Source organism: Lepidochelys kempii, chromosome 10 (genome assembly GCF_965140265.1).
Source record: "Lepidochelys kempii isolate rLepKem1 chromosome 10, rLepKem1.hap2, whole genome shotgun sequence".
Classification (NCBI taxonomy): domain Eukaryota; kingdom Metazoa; phylum Chordata; order Testudines; family Cheloniidae; genus Lepidochelys; species Lepidochelys kempii.
In genome coordinates, this window is record NC_133265.1 from 8,920,088 (window position 1) to 8,938,628 (window position 18,541).

Genomic DNA, 18,541 nt, shown 5'->3' on the forward strand with positions numbered 1-18,541 from the left:
TCCAGGGCTGCAACATTCCCGGAGGGTGATAACGTTGCCACGGGCAGAAATGTGCTTGCACGCGCTAAGCCGGTGTGTCACTCAGGCAGCCGTCACCTAGTCCCGTTCCCCCCCCCCCCCCCCGAAACATCCCATCGCCTCCCACCACAGTTCACCTTGTGAACGCAACTCATGTCTGAGCTTCCTAGTGCTGCCCATCGGACAGACCGACAGCCTCTTCCCCGATCAGTACCCCAGCTCAGCTGACTCACGGCCCCTCCGGCAGAGCGCCACTGAAACCAGCAAAGGGACGCCAGCTGAGGATGTGGCCCGTGTGATGTGTCTGCTTCCTGGGATCCCAGCTGCCTCCTGTGCTTGGCATTTACATTTGTCTTGTGAGGCGGGAAGGAATCCATGTTCAGATTGCTGGGAGCAGTTGGTTTACATCAGAATGGAGGCGACAGTCCGTCACTCGTGGCCCAGGCTCCGCATCCCCTTGTCTCCCTCTCCCTGCTGCTGGGGTCTCACTCCTCCCCACACGGGGAGCATTGCTAGCAGAGAAGAAAGGACTACAGTGGCTCAGAGCAGGGGGACGTTGCTCATCTCGCAACATTTAAGTGTGATGGGCGCAGAGGTGGCTGCTGCTCGTTGCAGGGAGCAGGGGGGTTGATGCCCCAGCCTGTCATCCCTAGTTCCAATCCCAATCATGGCTTGTCTACACTTGAAACCCTGCCGCTGCGCCACTGTAGCGCCTCCGTGTAGACGCTACCTAGACCAGGGGCAGCGCATAATGGAGGCTGGTGGAGGCTCTGCCTCTCCAAGCCTCCGCTAATGTTCCTCACCCCAGGGTCGGGCTGCGGTGGGGCTCAGAGCTCTGCCGGGTGGCCGGGACTCGGGGCTCCTTCGGGCAGCCGGTGCACAGGGTGGCTCAGCTAGGCTGGCCGGGCCGACTGGGGCTCCTTCGGCTGCGGTGGGGAGCTTGGGGCTCCACTGGTCCCAGTGTGTGAGTGGGGGGCGGGGCCTTGGGCAGAAGAGGTGGGTAGGGGTGGGAACTCAGGCAGAAGGGGCGGGGCAAGGGTCTAGCCTCCCTGAACAGGGGGTTCACGCACTGCCCAGGACCTATGCCAATAAGAGTGCTTCTCCCATCACTGTAGGTAATCCACATCCCAAGAGACGGTAGCTAGGTCAATGAAGAATTCTTCCATCCACCTACCGCTGTCTGCACCTGGGGCTAACTACGTTGCTCAGGGGAGTGGATTGTTCTCATCCCTGAGTGATGTAACTGGGTGGACCCAATTCTTGTTTAGTATAGACCAGGCCTCAGGTCACAAGTGAAAGCATGTTTGCATCCCAAACCACCACACCCATAGGATGGCCAGTCTTGGCTCAGGGCTGGACCAGAGGAGAGGCTGGGGGGCAGGATTGAGGTGCATCGAGCTGAGGTGCATTGAGGTGCATCGAGGATTGAGCTGCAGTAGCAAGGTGGGAAGAGCTGTGTGTGCAGGGAGTCCCGGACCGTAGCACCGTGTGGAACATGTGGCTGCAAAGAGCCACTGGGCAGCCCGGTGTAACTGTGAGTTTGGGAACAACTGTAAGGTAAATGTCCAGCACTGGAACAAAAAGCAACAGCAAGAGGACACTGCAATCCATGGGATTGCTGAGATGACTCAGTTACTATCCTTAGCGCTATGGCACTTTAGTGCTGCTATGAAACTGCATGAGGGTGTCAGATCCTGGTTCAGACCCTAGAAATAGGATCGCTGCTGTAACTGCCTGTTTTGGTACATTTCATGCCTAAAGCCTAGTGAAAAGCGTTCTCAAGAGCATGCCAACAGCAGCAGCTGTTGGCTCAGAGCTGGAGATGCCGGAATAGAAGAGCTGAAGTGCCCCGCAAAGTACTTGGTTTTCTTAGACCATTTGGGAGTCCTGTTTTACAGAATCACTGGAACCAGCTTTAAAAGGGTGCTGGCAATTACGTTTGTTCAATAATTAATGTTTGCTCTCTCTTAATAAACACTTGGAATGTTCTCTTCTGTCTCACTTGCACACACGCAGGCTTGTTGTAGATTGGCTCATGAGCGCAGGGCTGTGCATGCTGGTTTGTTATTGTAGGGCTGCTCCAATGGGTGGCGCATGCAGGTTTGTTATTGTAGGCTTGCTCTCATGGGCGGCGCATGCAGGTTTGTTTTTGTAGGGTTGCTCTCATGGGCGGCCCCATGCAGGTTTATTATTGTAGGGTTGCCCTTATGGGCTTTGTTATTGTAGGGTTACTACATGCTACCAGTGACATGAATCCCAGCCCCTTAGCACGTGTTAGAACGAATGTGGAACGAGACACCGTCTAGCTGGGAGGGCTCCATACGTGTGAAAGAGATCTTGCTTCTTCCTGCCGGGGGGCGCTCCCAGGTCCCCCGCCAGAGCCTGGCGTAGTTGGCAGCCAGCTGCATTTCTTGGCGCTCTCCAGCTGAAGGTCCCCAAGGGCAGTGAATTAGGAAGGATTAATTGAACCGATAGCCTGATCCCCGAGGGGGGAACACAAACCCCGGTGTTACGTAACTCCCCGCATTAAGCAATAAAATCATTAGCTAAAGCAGCTCCTCTTGGTCTGAACTCATTAATACCCTTCCCCAGCCCCCTCCTTCAGGAAATGTTCCTCTGTGTAAATAAAACAAAGCGGATACAATCGGGGGGGGGGGAGGGGGAGATTGAGCCCATATCTCCGAGGCTTCTACCATGAGCAAATCGTGTAAAGCTCTTCTCATAACAACCAGGTGCAGCAAGGAAGGGGTGACTGCCTGACCCTGTCTCCTGTCAGATAGCCCCTGGGAGGGAGGATTCATCTGGCCCAAGGGCAGCTCAGTTTATGCTGGGGGTGAATGAGAGGAAGGGAACTCTTGGTGAGCCACAGGTGCACAGAGGTTCTCAAACCAGGGTTGCCAGGTCCCCAGGGTGGGATGGGGAGGGGTCTTCAAAGTGCCTGGATTTTCCCCGATAGCAGCTGCAGCATCACCCAGCATTGCGATCGGCAATTTGCGGGACGGTGGGCATTCATTCTTTGTTTTGGCTGCCACATTTTTAAACAGAAAAGCAAGTGATTTCCCCGCCCCCACCCACCCAAGGTCTGGGGAGCTGGGGTTACCCCTTCCCCATGCAAAGCTGGAGAAAACTCCCGATGCTTTGTCTCTGTTCACAGCCCAAATGGCCATTAAATCCCGGATTCAAAGAGTCCTATCCGCATCTTAGGCCAAGGTGCGCACAGCCCAAGTCTGGGCGGTTGGGTGGTTAGTTCTCTTAGAGGTCAACAAATGCACCTCCATGATGTTCTGTCCTGAGCCAAACCTGGCGTGTTACGGGGTAGGATGCCGGTGAGGGACCAATGTCTTTTGATGCTGTCCAGCTATGTTTTAGGTCTTCTGGGGAGTCTTTTCCATCCTGCTCTCTCTGGGTCAAAGTCGTAGATGATTCTTGCAAAGATGCTGCTAAGCCTGGTTGGGATGAGGTGTGAATTTCTCCTAATCTTCAGCTTGCTGCATGTGGGACTCATCCCTTGTGCCTGGTCCCTTTGGGCTTTAACATCTATGAATCTCTGAGTTCCCTGTACATCCTGCTTCAGTCTAGGACGGAAGTTCCAGGAGATGAGCCTCTCACCTGGACTGCGCAAGTCAGCTCTTGGTCTTGGCTGCAGAACCTCAGAAGGGGATTGGCGATTCTGGGTTGGTTTGGCCTGTATTTGAAAGTACCGTGCTCTTCCTTCGTTCCTCTAGGATGCACCTCGAGTGGGAGCTAGCGGCAGCATTTGCTCTCTGGCCTTTCCTCAGAAAAGCTAGAGAGCAGGGTCAGGGTCAAAGGGCTTGTGTAGTCCCTTGTCCTGACAACTCGGTGATTCTGCTGCCTCCTGTGGCCCTGACGCCTTCACATGCTGCCAATTAAAAAAACCCTCCCTCTTATTTACACTGTGGTAGTGTAATGCCCCCAGAGCCCGTTCAGCGTCAGCTGGGATCAAACCTGGGCCCTCTGGAATTTAATGTATGAACCTCGACTGCCAGAGCTAGAAGACACATTTCTCTTAGGTGGGGCTGTAGCAGGCTCATCAAGCGCTAACTGGTTTAGCCACCAATGGTGGGGCGCAGAGTGCCAGACCGAGCAGGCCTGGGTTACTGTAGCCGTTAGGAAACCGAGTCATGGGCCAAGCCCCCCATTGTGCCAGGTGCCGTACAGATATAGACCTAAAAGATGATCTCTGCCCCCAAATAGCTTCCAACCTAAATTGGAAACAATTTGCCAGGGCTCTTAGTGAAAGTAACCACAGCGCTGAGGTCCTGATATACATATCCTGAGGTACGGCTGTCTGTGATCACTGGAAGTCCCCTGTATGCCAGGGCCAGCTGCAGAGGTGGATTAAAGTTCTGCTTGAGTCCCTGAGATCCGTGTTGTGAGCTGAAACTCCAGCAATGCCAGTGGCATGTGGGGGCTCGCTCGGCTTATTTGCCATAAGAATAGAGGCTGCTGACCAAGCAGAGCAAATCTTTTCCTTTTTGCACCCTTTGTACTAATGTTATAATTAGGGTTTCAAAGTGCCTTACAAACTGCTTAAGTATGGCACCCTGGGAATGCAGCCACCTCAAAGGTGGAGGGGTGGCAATCAACAGTCCTCCTCCCCCCCAGCATCCCACACATCACTGCATGGGGGAGTGGTAATTTTGTCAAGGAAGGGGAACAAACCCCTAGTCTTAAGCAAAGTGCTCAGGGATTTTTAAAGAGTGGGCAGAATAGATCTGGCAATGTTTTTGAAGACGTCCCCCCATATCTCCTACACATTAAGCTGCATCTTGGGACACCAGAGAAGGATGAAGTGGTGAGGTAACTATGCTGGGATTTGAACCTCCTTGTGGCTCCAGAGGGAGTCCAGCGGTCTAAAAGGGGGTGCACATGCATTCGCTGCTCCTGGGTGAATAAAGGATTAACTTCATTTCAGCTTGGGGCTGGAGTGGGGAGAATGCTTTTGGGAGGGTTGGGCTCCAGGAGCAGGGTCGTGGGACAGACTTGACCCCACGGCTGGGGTGGATTGCTTTTATTCATTCCTGTTGCTGCTAACTCACTCTGAATCCTGGGGAGAAGCATCCTCTGTCTAGGAAGGCGGCTTGATAAGTGAACCTGTGTATTTTGTGTCCCCGGCCACGTTCTGTTCTCCTATCCACCTGCGACGGCTGGCAGTCGCTTTCAGTTACAGACGTGCATGTTCCCTTTACGCGCATGGTAACTTTGTGAAACACTCAGCGTTCAAGATGACATTTTCCAGGCTTGGGCTCAGCCCACAGGTGGCATTTTCATAAAGCACGAGCCCAATTTCTTCACATGTTTTAAAATGTGGCAAGAATGGGCTTGAAACAAACAACAATAAAAATACCTCGCTGTCAAAACCGTGCTTTCCTCAATAGAGCTCAAAGGGCTTTTCAATCTTTACAGCCCACTACACCCCTGTGAGCCTGGGCAGGACTAGTATCCCCATTGTACAGATGGGCAAACTGAGGCACAGAGAGGGAAAATGATTTGCTCTGAGATCACACAGGAAGTCTGTGGCAGAGCAGGGAATTGAACCCAGGTCTCTTAAGATAGTGCCTAAACCACTGGGCTAGTACAAGCCTAACCATGCTCTTTCAGACAGGGCTGCCTTACATAGCACTTGCTGCCTTTGAGAAAGGAAAGTGGAGAACTGAAGTTCACTAGTGGCAACAGGTCGGACTGAAATATCCGGGGGTGCTTCAGTTCATGTGTGGGGTGCACTGGCAGGCTTGGAACAGCAGGAGGTGCTGCAGATCAGGAGTGGGGTGCCTTGGCAGGACTCCAAGAGCAGGGGGTGCTGCCATTCAGGTGTGGGGTGCATTGGCAGGACTGGAACAGCAGGAGGTGCTGCAGTTCAGGAGTGGGGTTCCTTGGAAGAGCTTTGTGAACTGAGGAATCCCTGCACTGAAATAGCTGACTCCCTACTTCTGCTTGGGGCTTTTGCCTTCACCCATTTAATCCAACCCCAGAGGGGCCGGCATTAGCAATATTAATGGCACAGAGAGTTTAGCCCCATCGCTCTGCAGCTTTATTTGGGTGCAGGGTGCTGCTGCTCTGTCATTTTGTGATGTTGTTGCATGGCTGAGTCCATGGTCCTGCCTGACTGCGAGCAGCCCTGGCCAGGAGCCGGGCCCTGCGCTGGGCATCCCATTCTCTGCTGTGATAAAACTGGCATGAAAATATTTGGCCTTTGCTCCTGCCTTTTGCATTGCTTCCCGTGGTGTTTTCTAGCTGCCAGCTGATCCCCATGGGACTGAGAAGGTGGGGGTGCTAAAAGAGCAGGGCACAAGTCTCCGCTGGGCTCTGGGAAGTCCCTCCCTGTGCTGAACTGGAACAAACTGTCCCCTGATGAGAACCCACGTCAATTCAGGGAGTGTTTCCAAGGCCTTGGGCAATGACACAAACCAATCCAGTGACCTATGGCGGAGAACAGAGCGGGACCTCAGGCAGCTATTTCAGACCCCGGACAGGAGGAACACATGGATGAGAAGGCCACCTGAGGCCAGCAAACGGCAGGGTGTAGTGGAAATGAGCAAACGGGATGCCTCAGCATTGCAGATATATTAACTGTGCAGGGGCAGAAAGCAGGGGAGGCTGGGTGCTGCAGCTTCTCCTTCAGTGATACCCCAGAAGGCAGAGCCAGCCCCAAACTTCCCCTTCGCCCCAGCACTGCATGCAATGAGCCCATGACTTAGCCATGCCTGGAGAGACAAGGAACTGGGATCCCTGGGGCGGGGGTGGGGCTAGGAAGGGTTGGGGAGTGGACAGATCAGAAGTCACTAGGCAGAGAGAAGCCACAAGAGACAAGGCTGCTGGGCGCAATGAGAATTGGTCCCGAACGCTGACATAGACGCAGAACAAATCCATCTACGAAGGCAGGGAAACAAAGACATGGAGCAGAAACGTCTGGGGGCTGTTGTATGTGTGCCGGTTTGAAAAGGGACAGTCTGCCCCACTTACACAGAGAGACACAAGCTCACCCTTATTCTTGGTTAGTGGGTGAGTTGGTGGGTTGCAGCCCCAGGGGGACCGTGAATGGCAATCAGCAGGATCATGAGGCATTGGAAATGTTGTTATAATCTAAAGCAAAGAAACTCTCGCTCCCCGGCACCCTTCCCCTGCATGGCCAAGGGTTCTCTATCCACCGATCAAAGCACGCCCACAAATCAATTGTGTAGGCTTAGCACTGGAAGCCTTGAGACACTTTTACACTCTTATCTTTATAATATATGCCAGGGGAGGGCGTGAACATTTTTGACTTTGAATAAGGGGATCGCTGGTCTGAAAAGGTTGAGGAGCACTGGGCTGGTGTATATGGGCTTCTCTGCCTTCTGCTGGGCAAATCAGAAGGGCTCCATGGTAGGCTGTAGGTTCTGCAGTGACAGCAAAGATTCCCTCCCCATTAGCCCAAGCGAAAGGGATTTGTGCTTTTGGAACTAAAAGCCCTGGGTTCTATCTCCGTTGAAGCCATGTTGATTATACGGCTGGGGCATAACAGCAGTCACTAAGGGAAGGCACTATCTGCTAAACGAGTGATTTTGCTGGCCCGTGTCAGAAGATCAACCTCGCAAACGTTCTCCTTTAGCTGCGGTGGGAGGGGCTGAGTTGTCTGAGTTAGCCCTGCAGCTGTTCTGGGAGGCCATGGTGTCAGCCCAGAGACCAGTGTGGATTTGATGCTTTACTACAGTGCTTTGCATTGCAGGGATTCCTGCGTGACCAGGTTTTCTTTCCCATCCAGGAAAGGGGCCAATCTGTCTAGAACCAGCCTCTTCAGGTCTTTTTAATCCTCTATCATTTGGTTATCGAACAGAACAAATGCATCCAAGCCCGGTGCTTGCATTTAGGGGAGATCCTTCTCCTTCCAGAACATCTAGCTCAGCCTGGGCCCTGTCCTTACCAGATACCTGACAACATCCAAACGGGCTCTAGGGACAGCACAGAGCAGGTAACTAATTGCCTCCTGAAACCAGTACAACCCTTCTCCCAGGTGCCATTCTCTCAGGGTCTGAGCTTCAGGTGTTGAGTAACCCCAGTTACCAGTGAAATTAACAGGACCTGCAGAGGCTCAGCTTCCCTGAGCAATCAGCTGTTAAATTGCCTGCGGAGAGCACAGCTGCAGAGCACAAACTCCCTGCATGTTAAGATCTGGGACCTCCAGGAGCCAATCCGTTCTTCTGGGCAAAGACGCTGCATTTGCTGAGCCTAGCTCAAGGCCCGAATCCCAGAGGACTGGTCACTGACGGCATTGCCAGGCTGGGAAATCTCCCCTCCCACACGCTAAATCCCTTCCCCTGCACAAGGACAGTAGGTTCAGGGAATTTACAAGAGGTTGGGTTTAAGGCGATTACTTCTCTTGGGGATAATCTAGAAATTCAATTAAAACTCCCTGTGTCTCTCCTGGTCCGCAAGCAGAGCCGAGGGGTGGCCTGGGCGTGATAACCATGGCTACACTGCGCTGGGACTTGTGGCAGAGAAGGGAGCCCCTTACTTTTAATGGGGCTGTGAGCAAATATCTGTGATCATTAGTGGGTGTTAGCGGATCTCTTTCCGCTCTGGCTATTTTCAGTCCCCTGGATCTTCCTATGGAATCTTATTGGGCACTAGCAAGTGTATTCCAGGCCTGGGCAGCCTGCCAGTTTGGGTGGGAAGGGACTCCCCTGTGAGCAGGGGGTCATCTGGGCTCAGATCACAGTGGGGATCTGGTGGGGGTTGCGGCAGGGAGAGCTAGATGTGGGGAGAGCTAGATGGGTGGGAGACAGGCACCATTGAAAGCTCGGACACAGCGGCCTGTTTTGGGAGAACATTCCAGCGAAAGGCTAATTTAGCAACGTTTTCCCTGTGTTGCAGTGATTCCCACCCCTGCCAGTCCAGAGAGCACGGCTGTTCCTGCTAGCCCTGCCGGCACCCCCTTACCCTGCCCTAGCCCTGATCCAGATGATTTCAGACGTGCCCCCTGCTCCCTGCCTGCCAGCCGCCCTGCTTCTGCATATGAATGCAGCCTCTGGAGAGAGTAGTGGGGCCTCGGGCAGATTGACAGAGGCTTCCTGCCCTTAGTTAAAGGCTTTTCAAAGAGCCCAGCGGGGACAGAGCCAAGGCCACCCAGCATCCGAGCCGCATCTGCAAGCCATGGAAGGAGACGCCTGGCCTTGGGAAATCAACCCCACTCCTAACCTGCCAGGCCGGGCTGCAGGCCGGTACCCCGTTTGCTCTAGGCAGCGAGGGAGCCAACTCAGGTCACTGGATGCCTGCCCGTAGGAGACTCTCTTGCCCGGTAATGGCAGAAATGTTGTAAAGGCTGCTGCGGGCCACCCCCTGGGTGTCATCTAAGCTACGAATGTGGCTTCTGTAGTTTGATTGGTGAGGCCTCATCTGGAGTACTGTGTCCAGTTTTGGGCCCCACACTTCAAGAAGGATGTGGATAAATTGGAGAGAGTCCAGCGAAGGGCAACAAAAATGATTAGGGGTCTAGAACACATGACTTATGAGGAGAGGCTGAGGGAGCTGGGATTGTTTAGCCTGCAGAAGAGAAGAATGAGGGGGGATTTGATAGCTGCTTTCAACTACCTGAAAGGGGGTTCCAAAGAGGATGGCTCTAGACTGTTCTCAATGGTAGCAGATGACAGAACGAGGAGTAATGGTCTCAAGTTGCAGTGGGGGAGGTTTAGATTGGATATTAGGAAAAACTTTTTCACTAAGAGGGTGGTGAAACACTGGAATGCGTTACCTAGGGAGGTGGTAGAATCTCCTTCCTTAGAGGTTTTTAAGGTCAGGCTTGACAAAGCCCTGGCTGGGATGATTTAACTGGGGATTGGTCCTGCTTTGAGCAGGGGGTTGGACTAGATGACCTTCTGGGGTCCCTTCCAACCCTGATATTCTATGATTCTATGATTCTATGATTGATCCCCTGAGGGAAGCCTGTACTCTGTACACACACACAGGTGGGGGAAATGCAGGTAGAAGACAGATCCAGGAGAGGAGGAAATGATGGGTAATTTTAATGTAGCGGGGATACCTTAGATGTACCTTTCCTTCCTCCCCATCCAGGGGAAAACATACAACAGCAGGGCAGACAGCTGTGGTCCAGAAGCTTGATCACGGAGACAAGGAGACCTTAGGTCTGTTCCCAAGTCACTGATTTGCAGTGTGACCGTGGGCAAGTTCTCCAGTGGCCCTGCCTGTAAAATGGGTGTAGGAATGCTCACCCATGTGAGAGGTGGAAAGGCACTAGCTGAGTGCCATGGAGCCATGGTAAGGACGGACCAGAAGGAGGGTCAGCTGGCCTTGGAACAAAAACCAACCCCGTGGGGTGACTGACTTATCTGCTGAGCTCATCACTGACACAGACAATTCAGGAAAAATCCAAATGTCTTTCTGTCAGAGGCCGCCCCAGTCCAGACCCCCAGGGGTAATTCCGCTCAGCGTATATCTGCGGGGCGGGTGTAGAGCTGATGTGAAACTCCTGGGTATTGGCAAGAGGAGCAAGGGGAAGGATGATGCAGTGGTTAGGGTGTTAGCCTGGGATTCAGGAGACCTGAGTCCAATCTCCTCTTCTGTGACCTGGGCAAGCCGCTTGGGCCCGGATTTTTAAAGGTGTTTATTTAGGTGCCTAAAGAGACACATAGGCACCTCATGGGATTTTCAAAAGCGCTTACCCCCTGGGAGGGTGTAAACATCTTTAGCCTCCCTGTGCCTCTGCATTTCCCCACCACACAGGGCTACTGTGGGGATAAATACATTCCCGGCTGCGGGGTGCGGTGGCAGCGAGGGCTGTACGAAGCCCTTCGCTAGAGCGAGGGAAAGGAAGCACGACAAACTATGAGGAGTTGCTCATGCCCGGGACTGTGTTTTATCCTGGTTCCTGCTGTAATTGATCGGTTTCCTCGCTATTCAGGAGATGCTCCCGCCTGTCCCCTTGGCCGACTGAGAGTCATTTATCTTCCTGAGCTCACCGGGGCCTAGCCTGCTCCCATCTGCCATTAATTTAGTGGAAGTGTGCAAACAAGGAGTGGCGGAGGGAAGGAATTAGTCAGGTGGAAGTACTCCCCTCGGCACCGGGCAGACAGCGCCCTGGCTGGCTGCCAAAGGATTACATCTTAATTGTGGCAGGTTGGCCATTGTCTCTCAGCATCTCTGCTTTCACCCGTCTGCCAGCAAGCGGCTTGGGGGTGTCCACCCCTTCCCTTCCCCCATATTTAGTTGCTCAGGAATGCTCAGACTCAGCATCTGGCTTCTGGCCAAGTCCCTGATTTGCACCCTAGGCTGAAAGGGCACAAGGAGGTGGAGTGATTTGGATCCCAGCTTGGTACCAGGAGAGATCTGGGGACTGTTTGCTCTAAGTACTAGCCCCTGCAGAGGCACTAAAGAGACGGGCAGGGCTCAGTCATCACTGAGGTGCAAATTAATCCTCTCTAGCTCCTGCGAATCTGAACTCTGAGCATACGTTATTGTTTGCATTGCAATTGCGTCTAGCAGCCCGAGTCATACACCAGGAGACCATTGTGCTAGGCCCTGTACAAACATGTCACTGCCCAGAGAGTTTACAATCTAAATGAATATGGGAAATCCACATGGGAAAATCCGTGCTTTGGATTAGCTGCACTGGCCACTAGAGAGCGCTGTTGTCCTGCTGAAAACACAGGGGCAAGTGCACTTTTCTGGCTGTCCTGGGAGGGGATTTGCAGGAAGCGCTCAGCTGACTTTTACCTACGACTGTGATAGGGCGAGTTAGATGACAGGCAGAGGATCCATCCAGTCAAAGCTCCTTTCTCATAAACCCGCGAATGAGCCCAACTGACAGCACTGGTTTGGCTGGTACAGGCAGGCAGGCACAGTTCTGCTAGCATCTGGTGGAGCAGTCTGTTCTAAACTGGCTTCTAAGGTGAGGGGTATCTCCCATGTACTAAGACGGTGCTACAAAACTAGACCCTGAGGTGTCACTCTTGTAAGCGGCAGTATTAAGGGCCATTCAGCAGGATGCTTTCCATCTTCCACAGCCTCACGCACTTCAGCTGTAGATCTCAAAGCTCTTTAGAAAATTGTGCATCGTTATCCCTATTGTACAGAGGGGGAAACTGAGGCATGCGAGGGGTTAAGTGATATTATCAAGATCACTCCATGTGCCTGCGTCTCCCCTACGCTAGGTCTACATCAGTGTGACAGGGTGTACACAACCCACACCAGACAGGAAGGGGTTCAGATGCAGACATGGGCTCAGTTAGCCCCCTCCTGCTACACCAGCGCTGGGTGAGATGGCCTGGGAGGTGGACATAAAAGGAAGGAGGGATCACTGGGGAGGAGAGCAGACAGGCAGTTCCTGTGTGGGGCTAGAGGTGGGCTGGGACTGGTGGCCTTTTGTTGGAGGCTGAGCCTGACCCTGGCTGGCCTGATGGTTGGTTTGGTTGAAGCCTAGGAACCTGCAGCTGGATGTTAACACAGGCTGCTGCAGCTGGGAGCCTGCTGATAAGGAAGGGGGCTGAAAGCTGAGCCTTGGGGGGAGGGATAGCTCAGTGGTTTGAGCATTGGCCTGGTAAACCCAGGATTGTGAGTTCAATCCTTGAGGGGGCCATTTAGGGATCTGGGGTAAAAAAATTGGGGATTTGGTCCTGCTTTGAGCAGGGGATTGGACTAGATGACCTCCTGAGGTCCCTTCCAACTCTGTGATTCTGGCTGGCCTCCTTGAAGTGTCTTGGCTGAAGAGCTAAGCCACATCTATGGCTCAGGTGGGCTGAAGAGAATGTGGGGAAACTGAGGCAAAGCTGCTGCATCCATGTCATGCCATGAGGGTGTACACTGGGATGGCAAATCTGTTATACATCACTAAATGTAGCCGTGTTACCTCTGATTTACTGGTTTCAGAGTAGCAGCCGTGTTAGTCTGTCTTTGCAAAAAGAAAAGGAGTACTTGTGGCACCTTAGAGACTAACCAATTTATTTGAGCATAAGCTTTCAGGAGCTACAGCTCACTTCATCGGATGCTTATGCTCAAATAAATTGGTTAGTCTCTAAGGTGCCACAAGTCCTCCTTTTCTTCTGATTTACTGTTCACCTGTGTAAGCGAGAGGAGATGCAGGGCTAGCGGAGCCATGGCAAAAGCAGAATCCCCCCTAGGGTTCCTAACTCCCAGCCCTCAGGAATGTAGAAACACTCTTCTACCCCATAGATGTGGTGCAAGGTATGACAGTAAATCCTGTAGGCAGGCTCGGGCAATTAGAACTAATGACCTCCTCTGCACCGAACAGATTCTCCGGTAGTGCTGGGTGCTCGATAGATTGTAACATTTACTCCTATTTAAAAAAATATAAAATTAGCAGTTTAGTTGGCAAATTGTTTGAGATACTTTGTGGGAAATGGCTCAATCATGGGGGGTTTGTTTGGTACAACGTGGCAGAAGTCATTAGCTTTCAGGTTGGTCTATAACTCGATTTAAACGTGTAAGCAAACATTTCTGCATTCAACATCAATAGCCCTGCTAGGGAGCTAATGTTTATTCTCTCAGCATTAATATTATGATTCTGTTTTGTTTCCTGAGTGGGCTCAGTACTGTGCAAAAGACATTGCTTCAAGGAATTTACAATCTCAGGCCCTGATCCGGCAAACACCTGCTCATTGGCTTAACTTTACTCACTAGGAGTAATCCCATTAAAATTAAGCACGAGTGTAAGGTTTGCAGGGTCAGGTCCTAAATGAGAACTAGTTACTAGTGGAAAGATTGAGTTTCTTCTCAAGGAAAATTGTGGCAACCGCCAGGATGAATGGACTTTGACCAAAAGACACATGGCTAGTGTCTCCTATTGCATTGATCTTGCAAGGTACTGGGCACTTCAGTCCAATCCACTAAAGATACAAATATCATCCAGTTCTGAGAATCACTTATGCCTTGTCCCCACTGAACGATCTCCTCAACCAAACCCAGGCCTCTGGTCTTCTTATCTGGCATTGGTCCCTCGTACCCTTTCCACCAAGCCACGTTCTAGGGATTTCCAATCCACACATTCCCATAACGGGGCTCTACACAGGTGGCCAGCTGGTGTGCTTCCCTTTTTCTATATTTGGGGGGCAGCGTGGTAAGGCTCACATCCTTCTCGACACCAACTGGGGAGAAGGCTACCTGTCTTCTCAGGAAAGGCCCCTTTTCTTGCCATTTTCATTTCTCACTGAGCAGGCTGTGTCCTGAGGTGCCCCAGAATGCCCCCCAGTGGCTTGGGTTTTATCCAGTGAGTTTGTTCAACTAGGGCACCCCACAGTCAGCTCCCACAAAAGTATGAGGTTCATGCTGTTTGGCACAAGGATGACTGTATTCGCCCAACCCCACCACATCCATCCTGCATACAGGAAGTGAGTCCCCCACGCCAGCAACGCAAGGTTCAGATGGGCTGGGTTGGGCTGTTCAGAATGCTCAAAGAAAGGACCCTTTGCCTGGCCAGCGAGGGAGCAATATTCCATTTTGGCAGTCAAGCTTCCCTTCAATCAAAGGGACAGTGTCAATATAATAACACAGCACGTGTCCTTCCCTTGGCCAACTAAATAAGGCTGCTTCTGATTGGAATCACTGGAAGAGCTGGAGAAATCTGATTTGCTTTTCACCCATCCAGGGTTTTGCTGACTGTTTTTGCATTTTACTTAGCTTGACGATAGTCATGGTCAGTTTCACTTGTAGGGACAAATTTTCAAATACTCATCACCCACAATTAGGGTTGCCACCTGTCCTGGCTTTCCTAGGCTGATCCGTTTTTTGAGGTAGCGCGGTGCCCAGGAAACCTGCAAGGGAGCTCAGTGCACGCTGCCAACTCTCCCGTTTTATGGGCTCAGCATCATCCCGGATGTCCTGGCTTTTTCACCCCTCAGAGGTGGCAGCCCTACCCACAACTGGGGCCAGGTTGACAAAAGCATTCAGCTCCCAATCAGGCACCAAAATATATGGCCGGATTTTCAAATGCATTTGACCCCCAGCAGCTCCCAATGTCACGTTTGTGGCCAGGTTTTCAAAAGAGATCAGGCTCTGATGTCCTGAGCTGTTTGGAAAACTGGGCCCTGATGGCGAGCACTGAGCTGTTTGGAAAAGTGCGGGCTACAGTCCGTTTCCCTGCCTGCATCGCAGGCATAGCTCAAGGCTCCCCTGCGAAAATTTGAAAAACACTCCACTTTAGAGTGACATTTTGTTCAATCTTCTTCATACAAAAAACCCAAGCTAAATGAAGTACGAACCACGGATAATCAAAACTGTGGGGGCACTTTGTATGATAAATCCAATTCAGATCCATTTTACTTTCCTTGATTTAGCTGTGGTTTAATTATACCACTAGATGCAATACTGAAGGCTTGGTATTGTTCAGCCTGACGGTGTTTTTTCCTCCCTTTATGAGCATCTTTGACTAATTTTTAGTGTCGTATCCTAGCTTGTCTTGAGGCCATTTCTCTTTCTGAGAAGAAATTGACAACAGGCAGGGTCTGATTTTCCATTGCGGGATTTCCATGGAATTGTTACATTGGCATAAAACCAGCAGTGGAGAACCAAGGCCCACATTCTGAAATATTATTAGCTATTCTTTATGAGTCTTAGCATGGAGTTTTTCTATTATTTTAATAGCTTCTGAAATGTATAAATAATTAGTAAATAGAGCAGCAATAGCTCAATGTAGTAGCTTAATTGACATTCCCTTTTGGTAAAAACCTTTATTGCCTGGTATGACAAATACCTACTTCAGCACTTCCTAAAGTGTGGGGTGCATCCCCCTGGGGGGAGACTTATCGGACTAGCTGAGGGGCACAGACTAAGTCTCTCCTTTGTTCTCCAGGGTCTCAGTTTTCATTTAAAAAAAAAAAGAGAAAGTCTCTAGCTGTTATGGTTGAGAAGAAAACTTTGAAAACGTGACCCAAGTGCGACTGACGCGGTGATGTCTGCCTGAGTCTGCAGGGAGCCTGAAACAAGCTCTGTGGTGTGATCTGCCATGTTCATTTCAATGGGCTCTAACTTAGATGCCAATGATGATGCTTCAAACATCAGCATTGTTAACTGTCTCGCTGCTCATCACAGCATGTAAGCAAGGAGGAGACAGCTCAGATTAGGATGATCTACACAATCTACTCTGAGTGACCACTCCATTTGTGTAGGCCTTTAACAACACATGAGGGGGCTAAAGATGTGTGTGTGTGTGTTTGGAGGGGGTGATTGCTTTATTTTTCCTGGATGGGGGCTCAGCTTTCGGAAGGTTGGGGGATGCTAGCTCACTCTGTTGACATTTTAAGTAACAATGTCATTAAATATCTTTCTCTCTCAGGAAGCAACACTCTTATCTCTGTATCTAACCCGACCCTACATAGGGATGGTTGACTAGGCATTCCTAGCCCTATAGTTTTCCATAGACCTGGCCCAATGCACGGATGACAGGGGAGATAATGAGTGACATTACACGTTTCCTGTCCAATGGAAGCTGCAATGTGCCATTTTACTGTGTGAAAGAAGGAGAGGAAAATACTGAGCTAGATTCTCCACTCAGTTACATGACCACATTGTCTCCCTGTAATTTAGTGGATGGGAGGCTAGACTGGGAATTGGAAACCTGGGTTCTAGCCCCAGCTTGTCTACGGGTTTGCTGCTTGGGTAGGTTTCTTCCCTGCTCACTTTCTCCATCTGTAAGCTGGTGATCGTGATATTTGGTAAAGTGTTTTGAGACACCTGGAAGACAAGTACTATAGCAGACTTCAGTATTTACAACCAAGTCTATGGAGTTATACTGGTATAAGTGGGAAAAGAATCAGGCCTGTTATATTGTATGGAATTATTTTAGTGGTATAGTCAGATTTCCTCTTCTTTCAGAAGCGGTGTGTTTTAAGTGTAGCACTTGAGAGGTCAGGAGTTCCTGAGTTCTAATCCCCCCCCCACACACACACTGACACAGACTCCCTTGGTGACTTTGGCCTGGCTGCCTCAGTTTCCCCAACTGTACAATAGGTGTAATAATAGTGATGTGATAGGACTATTGGAAGGATTTGTTAAAGATGAAAAGTTCTAGGTGTTGTTATTTAGGCGGAGGAATTTTTTTATTATTTTTTTTAAGCCTTTTGATGACACTCCACGGCTATCTCTGTCTGCATTACAAGGGTTCTCACAGACCGTTCCGACTCTGAACTGCTCCCAACACCTGCAAAGCCCAAGTGGATTCCCTGAGGGTACCGGCTGAGGATCTGCAGGCTGATGACACTGCAGATGCGTGGTGCCTTGTTTCTTTGGCAGAGCTGGGTCCAAAACTGGACACCGCAAAATGCATTTCAAAGGAAATCATTGTAGCCTTGTGAGATGGGTGATTTAGCCACAGGCAGCTTGCGTCTGGCACTGCTCCTCTAGCTGTGATGCTGGGCCAGCCAACCAATCCCCAGCCTACAATGTGATGGAAAAGGGTGTGCTTGTTACATTGTATCCCCGGGCACTAGTACTCATTGCAGGAATCGACTGGATCGATTGAACTTGCTGGCTCTGTGAGGTAAACACTAACACGTACAGCTTGGCCAGCTGAGTTCCATGACATTGCTCCTGTCTCAAGACATCAGCAGAGCAGTGGCATGTCTGGAGGGAACAGGGGTGTCAGGAAGAATCCCCCCCGCCCTCCACCTCTCTCCGTGTACAGTATTGCACATCTGGCTAGTGCCCAGCCAGGATCCTCTGAACTGGTCCGTGGCCAGGGCAGGCTGCTGGACAAGGTGGCTTGATGAGCTGACCCAGCATGGCAAATCCATGTGGTTGATTCGCAGGAGAGCAAATGGCACCCAGTGATTTTGTGAATGATGCTGCCCCCACTGCCAGTGTCTGTTGGATTTTTGACATGCCTAATGGATGAGTTGTCAGCGCTATCTGCGGCAAGCCCCTTCCGGGACGGATCTGGTCGCTGCCTCCCCCGGGTGTCACTGGGTGTCCCACCCCCTCCAGTTGCTGAGGCTGCCAGGTGGGCTCAGGCAGCTCCCTGTGGATTCCTTTGACCTCATGAGAGCTGGCGCTTGGGAAGGCAGGGGCTTTGTCGCTGTGCTGTGCTGGGCAGAGAGCTGTCTGGCTCATGAGATGGGAACTGATGGGCTGCTTTTTCAAGTGCACCTCCGAAAAGCAGCATGGGCTAGTGGATAGTGCTCTAGACTATGCCTTAGGAGATCTGGGTTCTCTCCTTAGCTCAGCTGCCAGGTGACCATCCTGTGCCTCAGTTTCCCCATCTGTAACACAGGGATATGATCCTGAGCTCCTTTCTAGAGCACTTTGAGATCTACTGATCAACAGTGTTATCTAAGAGCTAGAGATTATTTATTAATATCTGTGCGCACTCATGGAGGAATGCATGCTGGCCTTCGGGCTTCCCTCTCCTCTTCCTCTCTCCAGTACCCTTCCCCCAGAGGCCCCTGTGTGAAAACAGAGAGCACTAGAGGGGAAGAGGTAGTTTTGAAAGACCCATCCTCCTGAATCTGAATGCATGCTGGCTGGTTTTTGTCCCTTTGCATGGCTTAGACTCTCAAGCATC